Here is a 6,745-nt window from a genome sequence, read left to right as displayed (position 1 = left end):
CTGAGGCGCACATCAATCAGATAACTGCTGCAGCATACGGGCGCCTGGCAAACCTACGGATAGCGTTCCGATACCTCAATAAGGATTCGTTTAAGACTCTGTACACCATCTACGTCAGGCCCATACTGGAGTATGCAGCACCAGTTTGGAATCCACACCTAGTCAAGCACGTCAAGAAATTAGAGAAAGTGCAAAGGTTTGCAACAAGACTAGTCCCAGAGCTACGGGGATTGTCCTATGAAGAAAGGTTGAGGGAAATCGGCCTGACGACACTGGAGGCCAGGAGGGAAGACATGATAACGACATATAAAATACTGCGCGGAATAGACGAGGTGGACAAAGACGGGATGTTTCAGAGATGGGACACAGACACAAGAGGTCACAATTGGAAGTTGAAGACTCAGATGAATCAAAGGGATGTTAGGAAGTATTTCTTCAGTCATAGAGTAGTCAGGCCATGGAATAGCCTAGAAAGTGATGTGGTGGAGGCAGGAACCATACATAGTTTTAAGGCGAGGTATGATAGAGCTAATGGGGCAGGGAGAGAGAGGACCTAGTAGCAATCAGCGAAGAGGCGGGGCCAGGAGCTGTGACTCGACCCCTGCAACCACAAATAGGTGAGTACAAATAGGTGAGTACACACGCAGAGGTATGATAAAGCTCACGGCTCAGGGAGAGTGACCTAGTAGCGATCAGTGAAGAGGCGGGGGCCAGGAGCTCGGACTCGACCCCCGCAACCTCAACTAGGTGAGTACACACACACACACACACACACACACACACACACACACACACACACACACACACACACACACACACACACACACACACACACACACGTAGAGCTACAAGTGGAGGGAGAAGCAGGAAGGCCAGGACGAATGAAGCCAAACTACAAGAAAGGGGACTACACAGGAATGAGGAACTACCTGAACGGGGTTCAGTGGAACAGAGAACTGGCAGGGAAGCCAGTTAATGAGATGATGGAATATGTAGCAACAAAATGCAAGGAGGCTGAGGAGAGGTTTGTACCCAAGGGTAACAGGAGTAATGAAAAAGCCAGGATGAGCCCATGGTTTACCCAAAGGTGCAGGGAGGCAAAAACCAAGTGTGCTAGGGAATGGAAGAAATATAGAAGGCAAAGGACCCAGGAGAATAAGGAGAACAGTCGTAGAGCCAGAAACGAATATGCACAGATAAGAAGGGAGGCCCAAAGACAATATGAAAATGACATAGCAGCGAAAGCCAAATCTGACCCGAAACTGTTGTACAGCCACATCAGGAGGAAAACAACAGTCAAGGACCAGGTAATCAGGCTAAGGAAGGAAGGAGGAGAGACAACAGGAAATGACCGTGAAGTATGTGAAGAACTCAACAAGAGATTCAAAGAAGTGTTCACAGAGGAGACAGAAGGGACTCCAGAAAGACGGAGAGGTGGGGCACACCACCAAGTGCTGGACACAGTGCACACAACCGAGGAAGAAGTGAAGAGGCTTCTGAGTGAGCTAGATACCTCAAAGGCAATGGGGCCAGATAACATCTCCCCATGGGTATTGAGAGAGGGAGCAGAGGCGCTATGTGTACCCCTAACAACAATATTCAATACATCTATCGAAACAGGGAGATTACCTGAGGCATGGAAGACAGCAAATGTAGTCCCAATCTTTAAAAAAGGAGACAGACATGAAGCACTAAACTACAGACCAGTGTCACTGACATGTATAGTATGCAAAATCATGGAGAAGATTATCAGGAGAAGAGTGGTGGAACACCTAGAAAGGAATGATCTCATCAACAGCAGCCAGCATGGTTTCAGGGACGGGAAATCCTGTGTCACAAACCTACTGGAGTTCTATGACATGGTGACAGCAGTAAGACAAGAGAGAGAGGGGTGGGTGGATTGCATTTTCTTGGACTGCAAGAAGGCGTTTGACACAGTTCCACACAAGAGATTGGTGCAAAAACTGGAGGACCAAGCAGGGATAACAGGGAAGGCACTACAATGGATCAGGGAATACTTGTCAGGAAGACAGCAGCGAGTCATGGTACGTGGCGAGGTGTCAGAGTGGGCACCTGTGACCAGCGGGGTCCCGCAGGGGTCAGTCCTAGGACCAGTGCTGTTTCTGGTATTTGTGAACGACATGACGGAAGGAATAGACTCTGAGGTGTCCCTGTTTGCAGATGACGTGAAGTTGATGAGAAGAATACACTCGATCGAAGACCAGGCAGAACTACAAAGGGATCTGGACAGGCTGCAGACCTGGTCCAGCAATTGGCTCCTGGAGTTCAATCCCACCAAGTGCAAAGTCATGAAGATTGGGGAAGGGCAAAGAAGGCCGCAGACGGAGTACAGTCTAGGGGGTCAGAGACTACAAACCTCACTCAAGGAAAAAGATCTTGGGGTGAGTATAACACCAGGCACATCTCCTGAAGCGCACATCAACCAAATAACTGCTGCAGCATATGGGCGCCTAGCAAACCTCAGAACAGCATTCCGACATCTTAATAAGGAATCGTTCAGGACCCTGTACACCGTATACGTTAGGCCCATATTGGAGTATGCGGCACCAGTTTGGAACCCACACCTAGCCAAGCACGTAAAGAAACTAGAGAAAGTGCAAAGGTTTGAAACAAGACTAGTCCCAGAGCTAAGAGGTATGTCCTACGAGGAGAGGTTAAGGGAAATCAACCTGACGACACTGGAGGACAGGAGAGATAGGGGGGACATGATAACGACATACAAAATACTGAGGGGAATTGACAAGGTGGACAAAGACAGGATGTTCCAGAGATTGGACACAGTAACAAGGGGACACAGTTGGAAGCTAAAGACACAGATGAATCACAGGGATGTTAGGAAGTATTTCTTCAGCCACAGAGTAGTCAGTAAGTGGAATAGTTTGGGAAGCGATGTAGTGGAGGCAGGATCCATACATATCTTTAAGCAGAGGTATGATAAAGCTCACGGCTCGGGGAGAGTGACCTAGTAGCGATCAGTGAAGAGGCGGGGCCAGGAGCTCGGACTCGACCCCCGCAACCTCAACTAGGTGAGTACAACTAGGTGAGTACACGTGTATACATACACGAGTACAAGCACTCATACATATATGAGTACACAAATACACATGCAAACACACTCACAAGTACACACAGACAGAGAACAATAATACGAAAAGAAGTTCAACTCAATTTTATTGACTTAAGACTCAGGGAGCTTGACACAAATCAGTCCATCTATCATCATTCCATCATGCAGGAGGAGCCACATGTCTATGGTGCATCCAACAAAATAAGCCGACTCTTTGATGTCACTACCGCCCGGCTCCGGCTGGGTTACAAGTATCTATGACAGGTTAAATCACCACCACCAGATGTAGACCAAACGAAATGTAAACTTTGCCATAGTATGAGCCAGTTCAAGAAGAGCCAAAATGTCCATCATGAATAAGGCTACAGAAAGGGAGAATGATTATTTGTATGAAAATAACTAATTTTATCTCTCCCCTAGTATATCTTTTAGTGTAACTGCTTTTGCATAGTTAGGATACTTACCTGTTTTTAGCTTTTAAATATAAATAATTATCACAAGGGCCCCAACAGAAATAAGTCACTGTCTGACTTTTTTGTGTTATCCTAGGTTGTCTACACATATACTGCTATGTATGATACTGTAGCTATGTATACCTGAATAAACTTACCTAGGTATACTGCTGAATAAATAACACCATCACTGTTACTACTAATAGTAATAACACTACTTACTCTCTTCCCGCCGATGTCCGGTTAGTTCAGTAGTCCGGGAGGGACTGAAACATTAAAGTTCCTGTCCTAAATGTGGGTTTTGGTGAAATATTTTAGCCACCGTATTACGACTATTCTTCATTATGACTAGATAAGAGTTTTTTGGTTAATGGATCTTGTACAGGGTACTAACAGGAAGTTAAAAAAATTAGTTAAGACCCAATGGAAATCAATTATATTTCGTAACTTTTTGGGTAACCATTAGTTATTAACCACGGGGATTAATTCAAATAAATTTTTCATGGCTACAAATGCCTATCAGTGATGGAACGTAAAAAAACTATCGTGCATTTGTATTTATCTAGTGTGAATATATTAAAACTCTAAAATTCTTAAATTTTTGGAATATTTTAATATAATCAAATTTGTCGTATTAATATTATAAATAATTTATAATTGCTTACTCAAATATAATTCTGTTTACTTTAGGTTCTCTGTTCATTGCAAACCAGTGTTACCAATGTACACATGTCAGTGGAATATCCTTGCTATGTTGACCGAACTGTCAACTCCCACTAAATCTGAGTCATATAGCGATATGCCATCATAAATGTTAGTCCCCAAAATTATAAAGTAAACCCCGTGTTGTTGGAGGGAATCCTTTGAAGGTGCTGTAGTTTCTAAACCCAAAAGCGAATCCCTGACGGTCATCCTAATTCTTAACTCTGCATCCTGTGTGCGAGTGTATGTGCGTACTCACCTCTTTGCGGTTGCAGGGGTCGATTCATAGCTCCTGGTCCCTCCTCTTCACTGATCGCTACTAGGTCCTCTCTCTCCCCCTGCTCCATGAGCTTTATGAAACCTCGTCTTAAAACTATGTAAGATTCCTGCTTCCACTACGTCACTTGCCAGACTATTCCACTGCTTGACAACTCTGTGACTGAAGAAATACTTCCTAACATCCCTTTGACTCATCTGAGTCTTCATCTTCCAATTATGACCCCTTGTTGCTGTGTCCCATCTCTGGAACATCCTGTCTATGTCCACCTTGTCAATTCCTCGCAGTAATTTGTATGCCGTTATCATGTCTTCCCTAACCCTTCTGGCCTCCAGTGTCGTCAGGCCGATTTCCCTTAACCTTTCTTTGTAGGACATTCCCCTTAGCTCGGGAACTAGTCTTGTTGCAAACCTTTGCACTTTCTCTAGTTTCTTGACGTGTTTGACGAGGTGTGGGTTCCAAACTGGTGCTCCATACTCCAGTATGGGCCTGACGTACACGGTGTACAGTGTCTTGAACGATTCCTTACTTAGGTATCGGAACGTTAGCCTCAGGTTTGCCAGGCGCCCATATGCTGCAGCAGTTATCTGGTTGATGTGTGCTTCCGGAGACGTGCTCGGTGTTATGGTCACCAGAAGATCCTTTTCCGTTAGGGAGGTTTGTGTGTGTGTGTGTGTGATCCTAAAGTGCTGTTATTGTTGATATATTTATATATATATATATATATATATATATATATATATATATATATATATATATATATATATATATATATATATAGGCGGATAAGAAGGCTTCAAGGAAAAATAATTGGATTTCTTCCTGAAGCCATTTGGATATTTCATTTCCCGTCCCACAGTTACTAAAAACGACATAGCCCCACTCCACAAAGGGGACAGTAAAGCAACAGCAAAGAACTACAGACCGATAGCACTAACATCCCATATCATAAAAATCTTTGAAAGGGTCCTAAGAAGCAAGATCACCACCCATCTAGAAACCCATCAGTTACACAACCCAGGGCAACATGGGTTTAGAACAGGTCGCTCCTGTCTGTCTCAACTATTGGATCACTACGACAAGGTCCTAAATGCACTAGAACACAAAAAGAATGCAGATGTAATATATACAGACTTTGCAAAAGCCTTCGACAAGTGTGACCATGGAGTAGTAGCGCACAAAATGCGTGCTAAAGGAATAACAGGAAAAGTCGGTCGATGGATCTATAATTTCCTCACTAACAGAACACAGAGAGTAGTTGTCAACAGAGTAAAGTCCGAAGCAGCTACGGTGAAAAGCTCTGTTCCATAAGGCTCAGTACTCACTCCCATCTTGTTCCTCATCCTCATATCCGACATAGACAAGGATGTCAGCCACAGCACCGTGTCTTTCTTTGCAGATGACACCCGAATCTGCATGACAGTGTCTTCCATTGCAGACACTGCAAGGCTCCAGGCAGACATCAACCGAATCTTTCAGTGGGCTGCAGAAAACAATATGAAGTTCAACGATGAGAAATTTCAATTACTCAGATATGGTAAGCACGAGGAAATTAAATCTTCATCAGAGTACAAAACAAATTCTGGCCACAAAATAGAGCGAAACACCAACGTCAAAGACCTGGGAGTGATCATGTCGGAGGATCTCACCTTCAAGGACCATAACATTGTATCAATTGCATCTGCTAGAAAATTTACAGGATGGATAATGAGAACCTTCAAAACTAGGGAGGCCAAGCCCATGATGACACTCTTCAGGTCACTTGTCCTATCTAGGCTGGAATATTGCTGCACCCTGACAGCACCTTTCAAGGCAGGTGAAATTGCTGACCTAGAAAATGTACAGAGAACCTTCACGGCACGCATAACGGAGATAAAACGCCTCAATTACTGGGAGCACTTGAGGTTCCTAAAACTGTATTCTCTGGAACGCAGGCGGGAGAGATACATGATTATATACACCTGGAAAATCCTAGAGGGACTAGTACCGAACTTGCACACAAAAATCACTCACTACGAAAGCAAAAGACTTGGCAGACGATGCAACATCCCCCCAATGAAAAGCAGGGGTGTCACTAGCACGTTAAGAGACCATACAATAAGTGTCAGGGGCCTGAGACTGTTCAACTGCCTCCCAGCATACATAAGGGGGATTACCAAGAGACCCCTGGCAGTCTTCAAGCTGGCACTGGACAAGCACCTAAAGTCGGTTCCTGACCAGCCGGGC

Source organism: Cherax quadricarinatus, chromosome 9 (genome assembly GCF_038502225.1).
Source record: "Cherax quadricarinatus isolate ZL_2023a chromosome 9, ASM3850222v1, whole genome shotgun sequence".
Lineage (NCBI taxonomy): Eukaryota > Metazoa > Arthropoda > Malacostraca > Decapoda > Parastacidae > Cherax > Cherax quadricarinatus.
The sequence above is the reverse complement of the archived record's forward strand: the minus strand, read 5'-3'. Positions refer to the sequence as shown.